This window comes from Balaenoptera musculus, chromosome 1 (genome assembly GCF_009873245.2).
Source record: "Balaenoptera musculus isolate JJ_BM4_2016_0621 chromosome 1, mBalMus1.pri.v3, whole genome shotgun sequence".
NCBI classification, from domain to species: domain Eukaryota; kingdom Metazoa; phylum Chordata; class Mammalia; order Artiodactyla; family Balaenopteridae; genus Balaenoptera; species Balaenoptera musculus.
In genome coordinates, this window is record NC_045785.1 from 43,542,436 (window position 1) to 43,567,184 (window position 24,749).

Genomic DNA, 24,749 nt, shown 5'->3' on the forward strand with positions numbered 1-24,749 from the left:
ACGGGGCCCCGCCAACGCCAGGCCGCGCTCCCTCGCGTTCCCTGCAGCTCGTGCCCGGGCGGCCGCCGCAGTCCCCGCGCCGTAGCCGGGCGTGGGGTCCAGGGGGCGCTGTGGCCCAGCGGCGCCGGCGGCGGGAGCGGCCACGGCGACGCTGGAGGCTTCGCGGAGGATCCCCGCTTGCAGCACCTCGGTTGTCCCGCCGCAGCCTTGCGCCCCCGGCCCGGCTCAGCGGCGCTCCTGCGGGATCCGCGTGGCTGCGGCGGCCCGGGAGCCCGATGCGGCTCGGCGGGCGCTGGGCCTCAGGAGCAGCGGCAACCACAGCTCCTTCAGGAGTGCGAGGCTTCGCGGCGGCGCCTGGGGCCGGGCCGGTGCCCTCCGGAGGAGGCTGTCTGCTCAGGGACGACCCCCACGGCCATGCTGAGGCGGCGGCGGCCGCTGCTCGAGGTGAGTGTGGCGCGGCGCGGCGCGGTCCCGTGCTCGCTGGCCTTCGGCCGCCCGGGAAGGTCCTGGGTAAGCCCTCGGGCCGGGCGGACGGGGCGTCCTGCCGCTGCGGCCGCCTCCCCCACCCCGCGGCTAGGGGGGCCTCAGCCCTTCTTTCTCGCGTCCCCCGGGAGGCCGGAGGCGCGTGGGGGGCGACTAGGCCCCGCGTCGCCGGGAAGCCCTCGCCCCGGCCTGGGCTCCGGGGCGGCCGGGTGTGTGGAGCGGGGGACTGGCAGGGTCGTTGGCACCCTTCGGTTTGGCCCCGGCGCCGGGCCGAGCGCAGCCTCTTACCCTGGGCCCCGCACGTACATCCCGGAGGGAGGCAGAGATCGCCTGTTTGCGAACAGCCAGGGCTTTTCCTCGCCCCATGCTGAGTCCCGCAGAGTCCCGGGGGGAGGGGCGGGAGAGCAGGGAGAGAGAAAGAGCGCAGAAAGTGCGGGGCCCTGAAAGCCCTAGGAACTCCTGGAGTGTCATGCACCCACCTGACTGGGCTGAAAACAACCGTTTGCGTCTTATTTGAGGTGAAATTTCATCACCTACCGGTAGCTCATCTTTGCCTTCTTCTGTTACATTTTGCTTCTAAGCGTGGTTTGCCTTGGAGAAAGCCCCCTCCCAGCTTTGCGATGTTAAGTTTTCTAGATAAATACAATTAGAACAACATCTTAAAAAAAACACAAAAACACCAAAGGTCTGGTCCCCCGCCCCGCCATGAGAGAGTGTAAATATTTTAATGCCTCAGTCCTCGTTACAGAATTGTCTTCCTAAATAGATCCATAGGATAGATGACAAGAGGATTTTAAAAAGTCATGCTAATAACAGATACCTGATAGAAATAGGACATATTCTAAATTTTAGTAGTTAAGTGATTTGTTCTGGTATTAATTTAAAAAAAGTTAGTGATTACAGTTTGGTACCATAAGTCAGATATTTGGGTGTTTGTAGTTTATGATAAATGTGGTTCAGGTTATTCTTGTTTCCCATTATGTATGTGAAGGTTGTAGGATTAATAAATACTTATAAAACTTTTATAATCCTGAAAAAAAAATGCTTATTGTAGAAAGTTCAGAAAGTACAGAGAGGTACTATGCCAACCCTCAGTAAATATTTACTAACGGGGGAAAAGTCACCCATAATCTCAGAACATTTTGATGGTCATTTAAAGTTTAAAATGGGCTTGTATTGTTGGTGATTAAATTATTATCTCTGTATTAGGTTCAGAGTTAACTGTTCCATTTTACTGTTGAACATCGTCATTTGTATAAGACCTATAAAAATGTTTTACTAAATTACATTGCAGTCATAGTTGAATTCATCAATTAAAACAGAATAACATGGGTAACTACCTAAAAGACCCCTGATTTACCTTCTGTGCAGCATGTGAAGCTCCAGGTCTAGGGAGGTTTTGTGTATTAAACGTTTTTTGGGGACCTGTCCTTTTCGATGCCATAGCCTTGTATTGTTTTTTGTAAGATTTTTGCTTAAATATTTATAACTGTAAAAAAATGGCTCCATTAAAAAATTTGGGGGAGGTAGATGAATTTAGGTTTAAAAAAATCTAATTCAGTTCTTAGTGTGTCCCTAAAGACTACCAACATTAGAATCAGCTAAGAGTGCTTATTAAAATATGCAGATTCCTGGCCACTTGAATCAGAATTTCTAGAAATGGTAGTGGCCCAAGGAGCTTCACTTTTATCAAGCTCCCCAGTTCTTAGTCCTACTAAAGTTTGAGAATCACTGGTAATAAGTTTAAAGTTAATTAACCTTGTCAAGCTGAGTGAAGGTATCTGTTTTCTAGCAAAGCTATAAATCTTAAGTGGCAATACAGTCATTTCTCATAGCGACAGATAATGGTGGTAATCTTAGAAAAATCATATTTCTAGGGACAGCTGATTCAACCAACAAACATTTCTAGGGACAGCTGATTCAACCAACGAACATTTATTGAGAGCCTTTTCTGGTAGCTGTGGTGTTACAGAAGGATACCTGACCACTTACCTTGGCTCTTAATCTTGGACTTCAATGTCATTGTCTGTAGAATGCAGATAGTTATCATACTTATCTTGCAAGGCTTTTAGGATAAATGCATCTGAAAAAGCTTTGTAATCTGTGAAAGATCTTTATAAAATTTTAGCTGTTAATATTAAGTACCAGATACTGTCTTTGGTGTTTTGAGAAACACAAAAATGACCAAGGTCTGTGCTAGCAACTAGCTAATTGTGGAAGCAGGACATGTTTAATTAACTGTTTTTTAAAATAAATTTATTTATTTATTTTATTTATTTATTTTTGGCTGCATTGGGTCTTTGTTGCTGTGCGTGGCCTTTCTCTAGTTGTGGCGAGTGGGGGCTACTCTTCGTTGTGGTGCACTGGCCTCTCATTGTCGTGACTTCTCTTGTTGTGGAGCACGGGCTCTAGCCGCACGGGCTTCAGTAGTTGTGGCACATAGGCTCAGTAGTTGTGGCTTGCGGGCTCTAGAGCACAGGCTCAGTAGTTGTGGTGCACGGGCTTAATTGCTCTGTGGCATGTGGGATCTTCCCGGACCAGGGCTCGAACCCGTGTCCGCATTGGCAGGCGGATTCTTAACCACTGCGCCACTAGGGAAGTCCTAATTAACTGTTATAAGGCAGAGTCAGATAAGTGTTGTAATTGAGTGGAACATGCTGGATCTCTATTTAAGGCTTCTATGTTTAATCCAGTAGCTTGCCCTTTAAGAATATTAATAATTTTTATGTATGGTCATTCCTTTTTCTTCTAATTCCTGATTCAGTGTTTTATTCCTTAAGGAGAAAACTGTATGTTGCCTGGTGAGCAATAGTTTTATGTTAACTCCTTGAGAAAGACGGTGTGAGTGGAGATGATCCCATTTCTTCCTGTTACATTCCATTCAGTAAACTTTTATTTGGCACCTGTTATGTGCTGGCCGCAGACTAGTTGCAGGGCACAAAGCTTCTTTAAAAGATAACTGCTTGGATTTTAACTTAAATTCTCATGTTGCTAAAGGGATGGTGTGTGTGGTGTGTTTTGTGGTTGTTAATTGCATGATGTGGTGCAGAATATGGAGTCAGATGTGAGTACGAATCCTTACTGCAGTCTTACTGCACTCTTATAGCAATGTGACATTTAGATCCTGAGTTTCTTCTTATGTGCTATTGGAGTAATGGTACCCCTCAGTAGTCAGGGCAGTAGAACAGGTTCCATGAGATAAAAGTAATCAAAAGCAATTAACTCAGTGTCTGTCACATAGAAGGTGCTCAATAAATGCTCAATTCCATTCCTCCTTTTGGAGAAAACAAAAACAAAAACCAGGCATTGGAATTTCTGTGTGACTTAAAACTTGGTAGCTTTAATTTTTTAGAGAATGAGTTTACTTTTGGAATTTTTTGAAATTTTTGATAGAAAACAATTTTGATCTTAACTATTACACATATTTTCCATTTCATTTTTAGCGAATAAATTAGCTCTTCCCTGTGTCTAGCTAATAAATTAGCCATTCTCTGTGAAAATATATTTGTTACATTTTCAGAGTTTTATTCATTTTTCAATTATTCATTTTCAGTTTTACGTGATCTTTGATTTTACTTGTGTGTACCTGACTTGCATTATTTGGAACAACATTCTTAGTATATAATAATCAGTGAAAGATACATAGTTGCAGTTACCAAATAGAAATAGTTCATATACTTAGTTTTCAAAAAGCAGTATCAATTTATTAAACTTACATTATTTAAGAATTGAAGAATCTTCAAAACATAGACTTTTCCTTACATAACCGCAGTAGATTATAACTAGATTTTTATAACCTGTCAGATATGGGGTCCAGTCTTTTCTTATAACCTGTATAACCCTGGACAAGTTTCTTACCCCCTTTAAGCCTCAAATTATTCTCCTATAAAACGAAGCTGATAATACCCATCTTATAGGATTATTGCGAGGATTAAATGATATAATGTGTAAGTCAGAGCTGTAATTCAGTCCCATGAGTCCTGGTAAATCAGTGTTACCCTTGAAGTGGAAACTATACTTCTTGTTTACTTCTGTTTGAAAGAGCTTGAAAGGTCATTATTTATGGAGTTTACTACCAAGAATATAAAATCAGTATGATCAATTTGTAAGTATTAAAGATTGCTAAATTAAGGAGAAACCAAGGTATCAGTATTAGTATTTTAATTGTGTAGTTAGTAGAATGTCTTCCACTTTATAATACTCCATAAGTTTTATTTAATAAAATGATTTAAATGTTATTTATAAAATATTTCCTGTTAAAAATTTTTCTTTTGAATTATTATAAATAGCCCATTCACAGAACTGAACTATTAGAAAAATTAAAACAGTATATACTGTTTTGTATTTATGAAGTACTTTTTGAGAGCCTTTAATAAAATAAGGTAAAGATGAGGAAATTTCTTTGGACACACTGAAATCAAGAAGAAGGCATTGAATTCATATTGGGCAAGGGAGGCTTAATGCATGTTGATGAGGCTGTTGAGGTGTTCAGGATTTTATATTACAGAACTCTTTGTAAAAATCCTAAACTTTTTTCTATAAATTATCTTTTAGTTTAAATTCCTTACATTTGTTTATTTAAGCTTAAAAATGCTTTTGCGGCCCTAGCTTTTGACTATAATAGTTTCTTTAGTTGATAATTCTGTAGTGATTTATCATCTTTTGAACTTTTTGGTTGTTTATGATAATACATCCTCAAGGATATGTGACTTAATATCAATGATGGTAGTTCTGTTGCATTTTAAAAAATACAGAAGTAGTAAATTCATGCCTTAGATTAAAAAAATTGAACTTAAATGGAAATTTGTTAAAAATTCTTTATTCTTTTTTATTTTGGCTACGTTGGGTCTTCGTTGCTGCGCGCGGGCTTTCTCTAGTTGCTTTGAGCGGGAGCTACTCTTTGTTGCAGTGCACGGGCTTCTCATTGCCGTGGCTTCTCTTTGTTGCAAAGCATGGGCTCTAGGTGCGCGGGCTTCGGTAGTTGCAGCACGTGGGCTTCAGTAGTTGTGGCCCTCGGGCTCTGGAGCGCAGGCTCAGTAGTTGTGGCGCATGGGCTTAGTTGCTCCATGGCATGTGGGATCTTGCCGTACCAGGGATTGAACCCATGTCCTCTGCATTGGCAGGCGGATTCTTAACCATGGTGCCACCAGGGGAGTCCCAAAATTCTTTATTCTTATATGTAGTATAGTCCCCTATTGTTTGTTTCCATTCAGAGTATTAAAGCTTTTTCTATGAGGTTTTATAGGACATAGTTCACAGTCAGCAATAATGACTTGCTAATGTTTCTAAAGCTTTTTCAAACTAGTTAGGAAATTCTGCGGGGAACCATTATTTGAGTAAACAGAGTGCATTTGGGGCCTTCATTCTACATACAGTGGATCAGCCACAGTGTTTTCCCATTTGATAATCATCACTTTTAGATCTTTTAATGCTGATTTTGAACTGAGTGGGCTGAAAGTTATACAAGATTGTATAACTGGTTTGTTACACAATCTTATAGTTGCTTTGGATGCCGTAATTTCTATATAAAGCTATAAAAAACAGCAGTTCTGGAGTCTTTTTGCTGGTATTAATGAAGAGGTAAGCATTTCTGTTTGTAACAGTTCTCTTCTAACCTCTCATGGTAGTTTATCTACCAGAATTTGTTTTATTAAAATGAAGAAAGAGTAAATCATATGTTATTATTATTTCAAAACACAACAGAGCCTATCTCAGAATTCTGTTTATTAAAATAAAGGATGAGTGGTATCAAAATTTTGTGAAAATATTCCGTCAGGGTTTATGTAATTTTTAATCTCCATTTTTCATTTTCAATTGAATGAGAGAAACAACCTCTAAAAAGTAATTGAAGTAAAACACTGCCAGTTTGAGAAAAAATTTAAAACTTCAGAATACATCATCTAGACCTTTTTGTAATTCTGGTGATGTAATAGCTGCCAAAGTTTTTTGTTTTTGTTGTTTTAAAAAATTAGTAGCTAAAGTAAATTATTTTTGAGATTGTTGTGAGGTCACTCTTGGAAATTTCTGCTCAATGGTTAAAAAACAAGATTAAGATTCTTTATTCTGGCACAGCCCTTCATGGTCTGGTTCCAACCTAATCCATGGGGTCTACTATTCATTGGCCAATGAGTATTGTATCATATTATGCCTATAATAAACCTCTAGCTTGCCTGGGCGTTTTATAAAATGTGTGTGGCTAAAATGGGAAGTAAAATGTAAAATGTAGCTGCATGCCCCATTATCCAGTCCTCCCAAGATTCCAGGTTTACAACATTTTCCTTGATTTCTTTTGCCTTTTATTACTTATTTGTGTAATGTAAAAGTTTTGTCAACGGTGTGCTATCTTTCTGGTGGGTGTTTCATGTCTGTTATTTATAATTCTTAAAATGATCCTATAATACCCATGGTATCATGGATGTTTTACAGCTGAAGGAACTGAAGCTTGGAGAGTTTTATTGACTTTCCTAAGTCCATATCCATGATTCAAACCATATAACTCTGACAACAAACTCCACACTCTTTTTCATCATGTGAACTTCCCCATGTGTTCTGTATTTGTTTTATTATAAGATTTTCCATAGTGCTTTAGGAAGTATTCAAATTAGAAGAGCACAACTTTAGTTGATTTGCCTTTGAAGTATGCTATTGGCATGTAGCAATTTATATTTAAAAAATGATGTGTATGTGCATGTATTTGGGGAATTTCCGCTTTCATATACTTATTTTTGAAGTAGATAAATGCCTGCTTTGTGATTATTAGATAAGTATACTAACTGATCTCTGGACCTCATTTTTCTGATCTGAAAATGAGTGGTGGGCTAGATGTTAAGGCCCTTTCCACATTTAATATTCTATTCAATATTTCTAAAGAAGAGCTCAATGAAAAGATAGATGGCATGTGGACAGCTCTAGGCAATGGTGACTAAATGTCATTAATGAAGTAACAGCGTGGGGGGGCAGTGGGCTGTGGGTAGTGGCTGAGGAAGATAGGAGAATCAAGACCAAGGGATTGTAATTTACATAAAAGTTTTCCCTGTAATGAATAAAGAGAATATATTTCTGAATAAAAACACAAAAACTCTGGAAATTAGCTGGATGAATAGTTTGTGACTGAGGCCTTTTCCCTCTCTACCTGTTATTCCCTTTCTTCTGCCCTTTCTTGTGATGTGTTTTTATGTTTGTGAAAAATGCATATAGAGCTGTGTTATATGAAAATAACCAGATCACCAGTAGCACACTTGAAATAATTAAAGCTTTCATATTGCTCATAAAGTGAGAATTCAGTAATTAAAATGTGGACCCATTGTTGTAGATCTTAAGAGAATTTGTTGAGAAAGCAAAGGAGGGCATGTTTTGCATTCAAAAAGGATAAAATGCATTTTAGTGACAAAACTTTTATATAGCCTACCCACCATGGAGGTATTAGAGATGCTAATATTGACGTGTAGGTAATCAAGTGATGTTTTGACTGGTTGGAAAATTGTTACCCAGCTAGAAAATTGTCATACTTTTACTTGTTAGCTTTTTCTGCAGTCCTTGGATCAGTGAATCTTGACTTGGCAAAGAAATCATCCTCAACCAGGAGCAAGGAAGTGTTCTTTAGTCAAATACAATAAATTTGGGTTTTTTTAGCATACTAGATCCCTCAGGTAGAGATTTGTAACTGCACATTAGTATTTTAAAAACTGAGGAGTAAAAGTAAAGAAATTTGTTTCACTTTATTTACCAGTATATTACCCAGACTAATTGGCCGTGGAACCCTTTTTATCCACATAATAGTTAGTAGTACAGCTTTTACTGATCTAGGTCAACTTTTATCTGTTTTATAAAGCCTTACCCTCACAATATCCATGGCTATTTGAACCCTCCGGTGATCAGCCCTGATTACTTCCTGAAGGACTTCATTCTGTTGTCAGTTACTATTGATTATTAGAAAATTTCTTTTGTATTTAACCAAAGATCTGCTTTTCTTTAACATCTATCCTTTTGTTGTTTTCGTCTCTAAAATTATACAGAATAAATACTCTCATTTTAATATCTGAAGCTGACAAGATAATATCTTGTCTTCCCTGGCATAGTAATTAAAAGCTCAGACTTTGGAGTTAGACTGCCTGGGTTCAAATTTTAGTTTCACTGCTTTTGCCTTGTGATCTTGGGCAAGTTAATTAATGTCTCTGTGCCTCAGTTTCCTCATCTGTAAAAAGGGAATAACAGTAGTACTTCAGTGGACTAAATGAGATGATCCATATAAAGAGTTAATTACAAAGTGTGTTGGTTTGGTCCTCTGGGAAGCATTGATATTTTTTTTTTGGCTGTGTTTGGTCTTCGTTGCTGCGCGAGGGCTTTCTCTACTTGCGGCGAGTGGGGGCCACTCCTCGTTGCAGTGCACGGGCTTCTCATTGCGGTGGCCTCTCTTGTTGCGGAGCGTGGGCTCTAGCCGCGCAGACTTCAGTAGTTGTGGCGTGTGGGCTTAGTTGCTCTGCGCCATGTGGGATCTTCCCGGACCAGGGCTCTGAACCTGGCTCCCTTGCATTGGCAGGCAGATTCTCAACCACTGTGCCACCAGGGAAGTCCCCCCTGGGAAGCATTGAGTTGGAGTTACTAGTGCAAGGGATTTTTATGCGGGGTAGGTAATAGAATGCCTGTGAAGGGAAAGGGAGAAGCTGAACTGACCAAGGAGAACCTCAGTCTGTGATGCAGATCTGGAAAAAAAATCTTGGACAACCCAATAAGAAGCTCCAGAGCAAAAAACTGCCTGTTAGAGGAGTCCTGCATTAGGAAGAAATGGCCAGGTTCTAGAAAATCCACTGTGTTTAGTCACTGGCTAGGAGCTGCCCAAGGAGAGTGTGGACTCCCCTGGAAAGCTGAGATGAAGTCTTATATGCTGCAGCTGGAGGCTACTAGCTAACTGTATTCCTTGCACCTGAATGCAGGTTCTTTTTTGAAGGGAGATCCAAGTGATTGCCACAGTCCCTTTCTTACGCTGTGTGGATCTGTGTCTCTAAACATTTTCTGAGAGCAGCTCCTCCATTTCCATGGACCTCTCTTCCTAATGGGAAAGTTAAAAGTAGGATAGTGAGACAGGCTTCAGCCTCCATCTCTGTAGCTGGTCTCCAGGTCACAGTGGTTCTCTTTGTCTCCTCCACTATCCAGTCTGAATTCTTGCCATTAGCTATCATTTCTGAAGTTCTTGGTGGTTTGTCTAGTGGTATGACCCAACCCTCATTTTTTATTTAAAATTTTATTTTTGGCTCCGTTGGGTCTTTGTTGCTGCATGTGGGCTTTCTCTAGTTGCCGTGAGCGGGGGCTACTCTTTGCTGCGGTGACGGGCTTCTCATTGTGGTGGCTTCCCTTGCTGCGGAGCATGGGCTCTAGGCACGAGGGCTTCAGTAGTTGTGTCAGACGGGCTCTAGAGCACAGGCTCAGTAATTGTGGTGTCCGGGCTTAGTTGCTCCACGGCATGTGGGATCTTCCCGGACCAGGGCTCGAACCCATGTCCCCTGCATTGGCAGGCGGATTCTTAACCATTGCGCCACCAGGGAAGCCCCAGCCCTCATTTCTGAGGGGTCTGAGAACCATGCTCTTCTCAGGCTGGAGTGGTTGCATTTGTCTGTTCACAGTCACAATTGGGCAGGGGAGTATCAAGTGGTACCCAAATGGATCATCTGAATTCCAGATATACTCCTTGATCCCATTATGTAACAGCAGCCCTACTTCACCTGAGGATGAGGTTTAATTAGCCTCATTGTGGTGATTCTACTTCTTGTCTCCTGATCGCGGGATACACAGAGTCCCAAATTCCCAGGCTGCAGCTGTAATTTATATAGTTCATTATGATCCTTGATATGTCTCCTGGCAAAAGTGTGCCTAGAACCTTTAACTTTTTTTTTTTTAAACATCTTTATTGGAGTATAATTGCTTTACAATGTTGTGTTAGTTTCTGCTGTATAACAAAGAAAAGCATATATCCCCATATCCCCTAGCCAGTTGGTCAGCTTGAGGCATAGTGCTGTATGGGGGGCTCAGTGTCGTTCATTGGTTGGATGTTAAGAGTTGACAGTAGCTTGTTTGGGCCTTGGTAAGTGGGCATCCATGCCTCCTTCTCTGCTTCCATCTTCATTTCTGTTACAGTGGCTTCTCTGTTCATGTTCCCATCATGCCAGTTCTGGGTGGCTAATGTCAGCTGTCTGAGTTACTTTGTCTATTTGGTTGTTCATTGTCTCTTCTGCATTGGATGCTTTCTGATGGGCATTAACACGTGAAAAAGATTTTCACACTTTATGCTCGCTCCTATATGTTCATTCATTTGCCTCCACTCATATCTTCTTGCATCCATTGTACAGTCTTTTCCCTTAAAGACCCCTAACCAGGTAGGTACTCAGTCCATTTGCCATTGCCCATGAGTCTGTATAAATTCTCATCTCAGGCCACATTTCTTTCTACACAAAGTACCTCACTTGAAGCTCCATCTTAGGGAGACTTTCCCTTTCCACTGTCACAGTCACCCCTAAGTGTGGCTGTAATGAACCTGTTGTTTTTTTTCAGCTTGCATTCACATACTGAGCTGACCTATTTATAAGCCAAGCTTTGGCTTTTATGTCCTCCTTAACTTGGTTGTATAGGATCCTCCAAACAGCTATAGATGTGAGCTGAGGAAGGGTGCTGGCACAACTGTGGTGTCAGGGAAGTCTTGACTGCCTACTTACATAGCTTACTTGTGCCCTTTGGTTCTGCTTGGGTTTGATTTTTGATGTACTATTTCCATCTCATAATGGATTGTTACTGAGCTCACTTGAGTTTATGACTTGGAGAGTCCTGTTGAGCCCAGCTCATTATGGGCAGTTCTGGACATATGGTGCCCAATGGTCAAGCGTTCTGTCTCTTCCAGAGCCCAGTAGCACAGCAGGAGTTGTTTTTCTAATAGCATGGCTTTTCTGCAGAACTCCAGGGGCCTGCCTGCATTGTAATTCTCCCACTTGGGCTTGCTATAAAGTCTGTACTGTGTCTTTCCCCACCATTTATACCTCCAATAGCATAGGAACTGCTTGCACTACAACCTGGACCTACTGCAGAGTTGTTTACTCCACTCAAAGCTGGCAGCCTTTCATATTACTCAGTACATGGGCCACAGCAGTGTATAGAATGTGTTGACTCTAGAATCTGAAGAAATCTAGCAGACCTTGTGCTTCCCTTTTTTTTTTAATAGTAAGGATAATAGTAAGGATGCAAGATGCAGCAGTTTGTCTTTTGCTTTGGAGGGAGTGTGTTGGCATAACCTTAACCACTGGATTCCTAAAACTTCACTGAAATGGCAGATCCCTGAATAGTCATAGTTTTTCTCCCATCCTTTGGAGCACATATATCCTTCAGCGTGCTAGCCATCTCTTGATCATCTTGCACGATCAACATGATGTCATTGATTTACTAGATTAGTGTGCTATTCTGAGTTCAGATCTCTTCAGACTATCTTATGACAGAGTAGGACAATTAATATAGCCCTGAGGCAAAACTGAGTGTATACTGTTGTTTACTCCATGTGAAAGGAACTATTTCTGATTGGGATAGAAAAGAACTCATTTGCCAAATCAATGGCTGCATGCCATGTACCTGAGGCTATATATATCTGCTGTAGCAAACATATTACATCCAGCATGGTAGCTGTGGTCACGGCTGCTACTTGGTTGAGCTGTGGTAGTCTTCAGTCATTCTCTAGGATCCAGCTGGTTTCTACAGAGGACAGACTAGTGGATTAAACAAACATATGAAAGGGACCACTACCCCCACATCTTTGAGATCCTTAAGGGTGGCGCTAATCTCTGCCATTCCTCTTACCTCCACCCCCGACACAATATTTTTTTGATTTACTGTTTTGGCCAAGGAGTGGGGAGACATTTTTAGGTCTCATTTGGCCTTTCAATTGCTAAGTATGCCAATCCTGTTTATGTATTCAGGACCTGGGAAAATAAGTGCTGGGTAGGTCAGTGGACTGTGGACCTACCATAAGCTAGACTTTGGCCAGAACCCTATTTCTTACTTAGTTCCTATATTCCTTCCCCTGTAACTGGGCCATAATTATGTTCCACGTTTCTGGATATCAACATTAACTCAGCCTCTGTGACCAGTAGTTCTTCAGATGTCTGGGTATTTTCCTTTCCCCACTATACCTATATAGTCACCTGAGTAAATAGTCATACGTCCCTTTGGGGAAATATATATATATATAAAAAATTTGTTGCAGGGTCCTTACTCCTGGGGACCCATCCATCTCTTTAAGTCCATCAGTCTGGATCTGAAAACTGGCTCAGGTCCAGGAATTAGGCAAGGGATAGTAGCTTTTTATTGAGGCAACTACTCTCAGTCTTGTGCTTATCTGTTCTTGCCTTGCTTTGATTGTGTATATATTAATAAGCAGCACTGTTGTTGATTGCCTGTCTATTTTGCTCTAATGACACCAAGTTCTGTTAGCTCCCTCCCCGGCTCCCAGTGGGTCAAGCTTTATTGGCTGTCTCCCACCTTGCAAGTCATGATGATAGTGTGGTCCATTAGCTTCTGTTATTTTGTTTTTTTGTAATAAACTTATTTACTTTATTTTTGGCTGCATTGGGTCTTCATTGCTGCGTGCAGTCTTTCTCTAGTTGCTGCGAGCGGGGGCTACTCTTCGTTGCAGTGCACGGGCTTCTCATTGCGGTGGCTTCTCTTGTTGCAGAGCATGGGCTCCAGGCACGCGGGCTTCAGTAGTTGTGGCACACGGGCTTAGTAGTTGTGGCTCGTGGGCTCTAGAGCGCAGGCTCAGTAGTTGTGGCGCACGGGCTTAGTTGCTCCGCGGCATGTGGGATCTTCCCGGACCAGGGATTGAACCCATGTTCCCTGCATTGGCAGGCAGATTCTTAACTACTGCACCACCAGGGAAGTCCCTAGCTTCTGGTTTTAAGTGCTACCACCTGGCTGCTGTTGCTTCAGAGCCCCATCATTGCCATCATCAGTGAACCAATTTCTGTGACAGCCTCTACTATAGAGGAGAGCCACCACTTAAATTCTTAGTGATGCTAAGGTCTGTCTCACCAGTGTATTCCTGATGGCCTTGGTGTGTGGTGTGTCTAATCGGCCCTCTTATGGAACATAATTGTCTGGTGGGTCTTCTGACCTCACATAATATATCCACTCCAGCATTCCCCCTTTCCTGAGCCTTTAATCCCATTATCCATTCTCTGCCATAGTAATTTAGGCATTTCAACTTCATTCAGTGTGGGCTGTTTTTTCCAGGCTTCTGGAAGTCACCCTAGCAGTGAGTTACAAAACCCTAAGTCCTTGTCACAGTGGTAATCCCCATATTCTGAGACAGTGGCCTTCCACCTCCCAACCAAACTTTACCTTATTCAGTAATGTTTTGGCCTCCTTGATTAAGTACTCTCAAAATCCAGCACTGTGGGTATCCTCACTGATCCGGCTGGTATATGCTGGCTAATTCTTGCAGCAACTTTGGGGTGTTGTCTCTTTTCTCTCTTATCAGGCCCAAGATGTCCTTAACAGGATTAACATTAATTATTATCATGGAACCAGGAGTGGAGGTGGGGGGCAGATCTTGAGGGGAGCTCTTGTTGCCTTGCAGGTGAGAGACCTCTGAAGTGTATTCCTGCACAGTGGGAAGTGCCAACATCATCTCTGCAGACGCTGGGAGTGCAGAGGAGTCTGGAGAATCAAAATCTTTGGGGGCAACCATCTTAGTTGTCCCTACCCCATCTATCAGGCTTCCATGTTTTCCAAACCAGGACCCTGACCGTAGTATAACAAACCTGCCCTGACTGAGCATTCAGCCATCTTTGAAGCATTTCTGCCTTTAACTATCTTTTTCTGCTCTTTCACTGTAAGTGATAAGGACTTGTTTGTGAGCTACCAGAGAGCCCTCTGGCTTTCACACTTAGTTTCCAATTGTTAGCTGCCCTTTCTAGGGAGTCTGTACAACTAACAGCCAGCCATTCCATTGTTCTTATTTGTATTGTTCCCCTTACACTTTTCAGACATCACAGTCATTACACCACACGGCATGTTCCGCTTCGTTTGTTTTAAAATTAATTAATTAATTAATTAATTAATTAATTAATTAATTAATTAGTTATTGGCTGAGTTGGGTCTTTGTTGCTGTGCATGGGCTTTCTCTAGTTGCAGCGAGCGGGGGGCTACTCTTCGTTGCGGTGCATGGGCTTCTCATTGCTGTGGCTTCTCTTGTTGCAGAGCACGGGCTCTAAGCGTGCGGGCTTCAGTAGTTGTGGCTTGTGAGCTCTAGAGCGCAGGCTCAGTAGTTGTGGTGAACGGGCTTAGTTGCTCCACGACATGTGGGATCTTCCCGGACCAGGGCTCAAACCCGTGTCCCCTGCATTGGCAGGCGGATTTTTAACCACTGCGCCACCAGGGAAGCCCGCGTGTTCCTCGTTGGAAGCATTATCCCAAGAAAGTTTTAGCACTTTTCCCAAGAAGGTTTTAGCATTTGGGCTACCATCTTGTTGCCCGGGGCTGTCTGTGCCTCACATACCACCCAGGATGAGATCCTATTGCCGGTGGGACAGTAAGTGATCTAGTTTCCAAACCCCATTCTTACTTTCTGCTTTCTCAGTCCATTTCTGGTACCCCCTGTGCCAATTTGAGTTCTTCTGGAAGCCGATGTCAAGACAGAGTTAGGAATACAAGAGGTATAAGGGGGAGGGGGAGGATTCCTATGAAAGGAAAGGAGAGGAAACAGAATTGGCAGGGAGAGCCTCAGAGTGTGATTCAGATCTGACAGAGTCTCAGACTCAATGAGGGCTCCAGAGCAAAAATTCTTCATTTAGAGGGTCCTGTATTTGACAGAAATGGCCAGGCCCTAGTGCCGTGATATGATCAGCTGCCCAGGAAGAGAGTAGTAGTCTCAGCTTGAGAGCTGGGGATCCTGAAGAGACTATAGCTGGAGGCTGCCAGCTGACTTCTAGGCTACGCTATCAATTATTGGAGGGCCGGAAGCATACCTTGTATTTAACCTATATCCTCGTTGAATCTTCTTGTGCTATTCATGCTCTTTTTAATTCCCTCTTTTCTTTTAAGTACGTTCCATGGAAAAAGTGGCTAGTTGAGTTTGCATATCCAATGATTGTGCAAATGCCTTCCTAAGACAACCGTCACACTTTGGCATGCAGCAGAAGTGCCTTATTTGTACTTCCCATTTTTTCACACAGATCATTAAAAAGACATTTACTCAAGAGTTCAGGTTTAACAAAATTAATAATTTTTATTGCTTCATCGATGAAGTGAAACTGGCATTTTTTAAAAACTGAGAGTGCATGGCAGTGAAGAATATGACTACTAATAAAATTTGGTGTTGCCGCCTTGATTCGTGCTAAAGTGCAGACAGTTCTACCCACCACTGCTTTTGCACTGTGCAAATATGTCCATCAGTACAAATGTCAATACAGTGAAAAAGGCATACTAAGCTGTTATATCTTAGTGTTATTATGAAAAAGTGTTTTTTTAATTGAGATGTAATTCAGATATAACAGTTTCAGGTGTACAACATAATGACTCAATATATGTATGAAAATAGTTTTGACCTCATATACTTCCTGGAAAATCTTGGGGATCTCCTCGAGTCTGTGGACCACACTTTAACAACCACTTAGAGTAGTCTAAACTCATTCCATTTTGTGCTTGGATGCTTTCAAGCAGCCTGAACTTTACTTTATAAGATTACCTAGCTTGTTTTTAAACTTTCATAACAGCCTGGATAGATAAGCTCTATTGAGTGTTTAACTGACTTAATCATTAAAAATGTTTTGATATTGCTTAGTCTGCACCCTTCCTTGTTTTTAATCCGAATGCTTTACTGCTTGCTCATACCTATTAACTCTACCCTGATGATTTAAAAAAAAAAATAGTTTTAAGGTTTGCACTCCATACTTAACTCTGAACAAATCTCTTAAAAAAGTGCAGCAGTTGATCTTTTGACATTTAAATCCTGTGAGATTCTAGCAACAAAAATCCTTGTTTCTCTAGCTCCTTTGGGAAAAGGTAAATAAATTTAGGATTGGTGAAATATTTTTAGCAGACTCGTGAAATGAAAGCAAGTAGAAGTTTAGTTGTATTGTAGTATTTGCATTTTGTCACCATATCATACAGTGGTTTCTGTGAAATTTGGGGCTGCTTTAAGAGTGAGATGGGACTGCTTTCATTTAGTATAGTTCTTATTTAAGGGGACTACTAAAATCTCTCATAAGTGGAATTTGAAAATAGAAACAAATTAAGCTTGTGTTACATATTAGATTCCTGAATAGCAAATCCTAGATGGGTTATCAGGATTCTTTTAGTATACTGAAATTTTATTTTATTGATTTTTATTGGAAATAATTGGCAGTTGGTCAGCCTTCATCTGATTCGTGCATAAACCTCACCTGCTACTCTTCCACTCACTTAATCTTCTCTTTGTCCTTCCTCTTCCCTCTTCTTGGAACTCTTTTCCCCTAGATATTTGTAGAGTTGCTTCCTGACATTTAGGTCTTGACAAAAATTCATTTTCTCAGTGAGACTTTCTCTATGTATAAAATTGTAACCCCCAATCTTTCCTTTTCTTCTTAAATTTTTCTCCTTAACATGTATCATCTAGTTTACCATATAAGTATTTTACATGTTTATGTTGTTTATTCTCCATTTCCACCCATTAGAATGTAAGCTCCACAAGGGCCAAGGTTTTGCCTGTTTACTTGCAGCTTTATCCCCAGTGCTTAGACTTGTGCCAAGAACATAGCAGGTGCCCAAATGTTGGTTAAATGAATATTTATATCATATAAATATGAATTATACGTAGATTTTGATTGTAATTATATTTGTTGTAATGAGATTTGACCGAAAATCTTGCTCTTATGAAGTCTTTGTATCCTAGCTCCCTCTCCTCTTGTTCTCATTTTGATCTCAGTCTATAGCAAGCTCTTATATATATGTGTGTCTATATCTATGTATATTGTTGAAAAAGATTTTTTTTTAAATAAATTTCTTTCTTTCTTTATTTATTTTTGGCTGTGTTGGGTCTTCGTTTCTGTGGAGGACTTTTCTCTAGTTGCGGCGAGCAGGGGCCACTCTTCATCGGGGTGCGCGGGCCTCTCACTGTCGCGGCCTCTCTTGTTGCGGAGCACAGGCTCCAGATGCGCAGGCTCAGTAGTTGTGGCTCATGGGCCTAGTTGCTCCGCGGCATGTGGGATCTTCCCAGACCAGGGCTCAAACCCGTGTCCCCTGCATTGGCAGGCAGATTCTCAACCACTGCGCCACCTGGGAAGCCCAAGAAGATTTTTTAAAAAATACTTCTTTCCTCTTTTTTTCCAAATCTCCCAAATTTCACGTCTCTTTTAATACTCAGTTCAATGCTTTTCCATGAAGACTTTTCAGATTATTCTAAGCTGTAATGATTTCTGTTTCCTCTAAGTTTTTATAATATATTAATATTTGTACGTCTTTTACGTTCTTTTTTGAAGTTTCTTTCTTTCCTTTTTTTTTTTTTGCTGTGCAGCTTGCAGGATCTTAGTTCCCCAACCAGGGATTGAATGCAGTAGTGAAAGCACAGAGTCCTAACCACTGGACCACCAGGGAATTCCCGCTTTTACATTTGTCATGTAATTTTTCTGATTTCTGACTTCTATTTTGCATTTTTACCTAACTTTTCATGAGTATATGTCTTCCCAATTCTCCACTACATATTCATAAGTTTTTTGAGAAAGGAAAATTATATTCCTTAGTAGTGCCCAGTGAAGTACTTTACATTCATTCATTTATTTGCTCATTTAACAACAGTTATTGACACATTTACTCTGGCAAGACTGTGCTTAAGTGTTGAAGATAGAAAGAGGAATAAGACATCCTTGCTATCAAAGAATTAAAGGGCTAGTTGGGAAGGCAAATATGTAAATAATTAAATGCACCAGGTTCAGCGAGGACGATCAGTTCCACCATGGCTTTACTGAAACGGTGATGCTTGTGTTCAATATTGAAAAATTAGTAGGAGTTTGCCAGGAGGATAAAAAAGAGAGGGACAGTTTAAGCAAAGGAAACCTTGGGCACAAACATGTGGAGGTATGTGAAACAACGTTTTATTTGGGGAACTGCAAATAGTGTGGTATGGCAGTTTTAAGTGAGGACAGGAGTGGAGGTAGAGACCTAGGCATGGAGCCAGATGATGAAAAGCTTCATATACTATTTAAAAGAGTTAGATTTTTTTTATTTTAGGTAGGGCATGGGGAAACCAGTGAAGAGTTAAAAATGGTAGACCAATTGGTCATTGAGCTTTTAGAACAATTATTTTGGTGTCAGTATAGCAGATGGGTTGGAGGAGGACCAGAATGGATACAGGTATACCACTTGGGAAACTATTGAAATCTAAGCCAGAGATGGTAGTATGAATTAGGGTAATAACATCTGAGATAAAGAAAAAAGGTTGGATGCAGGAGGTATTTAAGACTTAGAAATGTTAGGATTGTTTGGACATAGTTGATGAGGAGAATGGTTCCTAGGTGTCTGGCCTGGGATTATTGAATGTATGGTGAAACCTTTACTTCTGGATGCAGGAGGTATAATAGGTTTTAGGGAGTAGTTAAAGCCACAAGAGTGGATGAAACCATCCAGTGAGAACAAGTAGAGTGAAGACAGAAGAGGTCTGAGAACATAACTGGATAAAAATCATACTTACTAGACACACAGGGGGAAAGCCCACAGAAGGAGACAGAGAAGGAAAATCCATAGAAAGTACTATCAAGTTTTGTAGGAGAAAGGAAAGAGAGGTGTTTTTTTTAATTAATTAATTTTATTTTTGGCTGCGTTGGGTCTTCGTTGCTGCGCACGGGCTTTCTCTAGTTGCGGTGCACGGGCTTCTCACTGGGGTGGCTTCTCCCTGGGTTGGCTTCTCTTGTTGCGGAGCATGGGCTCTAGGCCCACAGGGGGCTTCAGTAGTTGTGGTGCACGGGCTTAGTTGCTCTGTGGCATGTGGGATCTTCCCGGACCAGGGATTGAACCCGTGTCCCCTGCATTGGCAGGCGGATTCTTAACCACTGCGCCACCAGGGAAGCCCCAGGAGAAGAGTTTTAAAAAGGAGTGTTCAGCTGTGTTGGTTCCTCTGGATAGGCTAAGATGAGGCTTTAAAGTGTATATTGGGCTTGGCAATTAGAAAGCATTTAGAGCAGTTTCAGTGGCTTGAAGAGAGAGTGGATCAGTAAATTTTTTTAAAAAAGCACTTGACTGTGAAGGGAAGGTGAAAAGGCAGTAACTAGAGGGGAATGTAGAGTTGAAGGAAAGGTTTTAATGCTTGCTATTAAAAGATTAAAAGATTCCTGTTATTAAAAGATATCTGAAGATATTTATAGACCATTAGAGGAAGAAGTTGAAAAGACAGAGGGCATAGACACTCAGTGCTTGTTGGGATGTAGACTGGTTTCAGAATTAATTGATGTGTGTATTGGGAGATAAATTAATCTACAGTTAGCTAGACTAATTATGAATGTTTAGGATATATTTTTGTTAAAATTTATTAGAGTAGCAACCACCAACAAATAGAACACTCAAAGTCAATTTTAGAAGTCAGAGAGTAGTTAGAGATTTTCTAGGCTAGTTCCTTCATTGGACAGATGAGTGAATTGAGATCTAGGTTAGTACTTTTAAGTTATTTAAGTCTTTTAAGTTATTAATTTTATCTAAAATTAATTAAATTAAGAAGCTTGTGTACTTGAATTTCCTTTTTCAGGACCAGTCTTTTGTTACACATATGCTTGTTTAGATAAAATACTTCCAATTTTTAAGATTTTCTAATTACACATGTGACTTTAAAAAATAACAACAACAAAAGACCAGCCTAGACAAGTCAACATGCGTACTTTAAAAAGAATGACTTACGCAGGAGACTCATGCCTCAGATTCCACATTCACCTCAAATATCTCTTTTGATCTTTCCTACTTTCTGTCAGCTGAACTAAATGCTGTGTCTCTGTATACCCATCTGTCATGGATTATATTGTATTGTCAGCCCCTCCCCACATTGGGCTGGAAATTTCTTATTTTCAGAGCTCTTAGACTAGCTCTTGAGCATATATAGTAGGTGATCGGTAAATGTATTCTTTTTTTTCAGGGGCTATGCCACGCAGCTTGTGGAATCTTAGTTCTCTGACCAGGAATCAAACTGGGGCCTTGGCGCTGAAAGCACGGAGCCCTAACCACTGGACTGCCAGGGAATTCCTAAATATGTTCTTGAGTAGATATATGCTTGGATGAATTCATAGACTGGACAAAAAGATAGACTTTCCTTCTGTTCATGCATGAATTTGCCAGTGTCCAAGGCAAGGAAATGTCCTAAACCTGCAGAGGTACCACTCTCACTCTGGATAAGTTTCAGCAGTCTTTGAATTTATGAGCTTTATTTTCAGTGTTTAGGTGTAGTAGTAGTAGTCTCCCTGCCTGCCACCCGCTTGAAGCTTCATAATCACATGTATTTGTTGAGTTGTCTGCCCTCAGCCTCCATATTTATAATACTGGATGTTTCAAAGATATAATTGATGTAAACCAGTGTCTTCCTTACCAGTTATGAGTTGTCTTTTATTGTGAAGATTAGCCAGAAAATGTGTTTAAGTTTTTGAAAATTGTGAACATACTTTTAGAATTCCTTTATTGTTAGGTGCTTTCCCTCTTCTGTTATTCTTTCAGCTTTGTCTTTAATACAAGCTTGTCAGAGCTTTTCCTTTTATAAAAATAATTTTTAAAAGACAGTTAAAGTAGGGGTGGATGGGGCTGTAGACAGGACATCATGGAGTTTTATAAACTCATGCAACTGTTAGGTAACTTAATACAGTTTTTATCCTTGGGACTATACCTTTCTAGCTGGCAACTTTAAATTAGATTATTTCATGTTTCTGGTTGTCCTTTTGGTGTTTCTTTAATGACAGGTGTGGATGCCTCCCTAGGGGTTCTTATTTTAGATTGCTTAGGGTGGTGTTGGAGAAAGTGTTACTTTTGCTCAAATATTTTTTTGTAGTATTTTAAAAGTAATATTAAACAGGTCATCATGACATTTTTGTGGCTTAACTACTTTCAAAGCTTTAAGGAAAATAATTTTGAAGTTAGCTTTTTCAGATTTATTTATTTATTTATTTTTGTCCTGCTCAAAACCAAAATTCTTTCTTTGCTGTCTAGGAGGATTATGACTGATAATGATCCTTTAGATTTAAAAAGTTACTAATGTTCAGTATAAAAGAATTGATAAAAAGCTTTGTAAATCCATTGATATACTATTTTTTGTTTTGGGGAGTAGAACCTTTTAGGTCTGTCCCTCTAGTACAGCACCACATGCCCATTCCCAGATTTATCCTCTTCTTAAGAAGTGTTTGATATTTTAATCATCTACTTGTCCAGCCTTTTCATTTAGGAGGTAATAATTGTACCTTACAGAGTGCTTTCTCTTTTGATTTTCATAGCAATCAAGTAAAGGGTTAGGGCAGATAATTTTATTATCCCCATTTAGGAGGAATTAAAAAACAGGTAAAAAGAAGTTAAACAACTTTTATAATGTCACACTATGCTAAAAGATTGTAAATTCACATGGAGAGCCTTATTTTGACAAAATTGTCAGTGCTTAGTGTAGGTACTTTTCATGAAATTACAAGCTGGGAAATGTTCAGGAATGTCTAAAATTCCTTTGCTTAGCTTTGTTAGACAATTCATATTAGTCCCTGATAAATCAAACAAATAAAATATACTATTTATTGAGTTAGAAGTTTTAATATAGAGCTTTGCTAAACACTTCAAAATCCTTTGTTAAAAATAAAATTGCTTAGTTTCTTCAGCATTTATCATAGTTGGCATTTGATGAATGTTTTGAAGAATATGATTTGATTAAAAATAATAGATTTGAAGAAAAAAAATAATAGATTTGTAGTTTTGTACAAAAATAGTTTTGTAGCCCTTAAAATGAATTTGTTGTGAGAGTACTGGTTGTTAATTTTCCCATTTTATAATTGAAGATTCATTACAATGGCTTTTATATGCTAGATTGATGGACATGGCCGAGCATGCATGTTAAGATCAGGCAGATTAGAAATAATAGTTATTTCTAGTTTTATTTAAAAAATAACTTTATTGAGTTATAATGCACATACCATAAAATTCACCTATTTAAAGTATACAATTCAGTGGTGAGAGTTGTACAACTATCACCACTATCTAGTTTTAGAGCAATTTCATCACCCCCATAGAAACTCCTTTCTGATTAGCACCCATTCCCTGTTTCCTTTCATCACCCTTCCTCGGTCCCTGGTAACCACTAATCTGTTTTTTGTCTCTGGATTTCTCTATTCTGGATATTTCATATAAGTGGCATCTGGCTTCTTTCACTTAGCAAAATATTTTAAAGGTTCATCCATGTTTGTAACATGTATCAATACTTCATTTCTTTTTATTACTGAATAATACTTTATTGCATATACCACATTTTATTTATCCATTCATCAGTTAATGGACATTTGGCTTGTTAACACTTTTTGGTTATTGTACACAGCGCTGCTATGAACAGTTGTGTATAAATTTTTATGTAGGCATATTCTCTTGAGTGTTTACCTAGGAGTGAAATTGTTGGGTCATATGGTTATCTCTATGTTCACCTTTTTGAGGAACTGCCAAACTGGTTTACAAAGCTGCTGCACCACTTTACTTTCCTGTCCAGTGTATCAGGGTTCCAATTTCTTCATCTCATTAACACTTGCTATTGTTTTGTCTTTTGGATTCTAGCCATCCTAGGGGTTGTGAAGTGATAATCTCATTGTCATTTTGATTTGCATTTCCCTAGTGACTAATGACTTGAGCATCTTTTCATGTGCTTGTTGTCTATTTGCATATCTACTTTGGAGAAATGTCTTTTCAAATTCTTTGCCTATTTTTAACTGGGTTATTTGTCTTTCTTATTTTTGATTGTAAGAATTAAAAAAATATATGTATCCTATATGTAGGGACTTCCCTGATGGTCCAGTGGTTAAGATTTCACTCTCCCAGTGCAGAGGGCATGGGTTTGATCCCTGGTCAGGAATATCGGGCATGCCATGTGGCATGGCCAAAAAAAAAAAAAAAAAAAGATATATATACACACACACACACACACACACACATCCTATATATCTTTATATATTCTATAAGTCTCTTATCAGATATGATTTACAAATATTTTCTCCCATTCTGTGGCTGTCTTTTCACATTCATGATGGTATTCTTTGAGGCACAAAAGTTTTAAATTTTGTTGAAGATTTAATCTAGTATTTTCTTTTGTTACTTGTTCTTTTGGTGTCATATTTAAGAAATCATTGTTTAATCCAAGGCCACAAAGATTTGCTTTTATGTTTTCTTTTAAGAGTTTTAGCTTTTGCATTTAGGTTTAGGGTTTGTCATAGATGGCATTTATCAGGTTGCGGAAGTTCCCTTATGTCCCTAGTTTGTTGGGTGTTTTTATCATTGATGCCGAAAACTTGGCCTCTGTGCCCTGGTGCCGAATTGAATCTCAGAGACAGAGTTTTGGGTGAAGTAGAAAAGAATAGCTTTATTGCTTTGCCAGGCAAAGTGGGACACGGCAGACTCCTGCCCTCGAAAACTGTGTGTCCCAACCCGGGAGGATTTGGTGAGGAGTTTTATAGCAATAGTTCAAAGGTGGGGTTTCTGATAAGATTAGGGTGTGTGCAAGGGCTACATTCCTTTAATCTGGTCTCAGTAATCTTTTGATGAGTTTCTCTGGTTCCTTTAATCTGGCCTCAGGTGGTCTTCTCTGGAATGAAGAATGCCTGACATCTTCCTTTTGTTAGGGGTTTTAGTTCTATAAAGAGCTTAAAGATATTGTTGTGTGTATCCCTTGAGGCAGAACCAGGACCCTGCCCCAAGGCGGCACTACTGTGTCTTGGCTGCTCCTCCCTTGTCTCTGCATCCCCTCCCTTCCCTGATGAGCAACTGCTTGAATCTGCCCTTTGGAACTCAGGGAAGGTCAAGGAGGCTGGAGTCTGTGCCCTACAAACAAGGAATGGGGGACATGGAAAGGCTTCTGTGCCCAGGAGCCCCAGATGCTCCTGCTCAGTTTCATCATGAAAGGGTGTTGGATTTTGTCAAATACTCTATTTGTCAAATGTGTGTATTGAGAAGAAAATGTAATTTTTGTCCTTTTATTAATATAGTGTATTACATTGATCAATTTTTATATATTAAACCAATGTGAACGAGTGGAATAAATGTCACTTGTTCATAGT

General features: G+C 40.2%; 1 protein-coding gene across 5 annotated transcripts in view; it reads left to right on the forward strand.

The window, feature by feature from the left end:
• Positions 1–326: 326 nt before the first annotated feature.
• Positions 327–24,749, forward strand: part of ZFYVE9 (zinc finger FYVE-type containing 9) — a 187,430-nt gene continuing 163,007 nt past the window's right edge. For 4 of the 5 annotated variants that reach the window (XM_036833820.1, XM_036833838.1, XM_036833847.1 and 1 more), the window contains exon 1: positions 330–444. The gene's annotated coding sequence lies outside the window, so the exon portion shown is untranslated. Of the gene's footprint in view, positions 445–24,749 lie in introns of all 5 variants that reach the window. The other variant, XM_036833828.1, reaches the window with a different exon arrangement.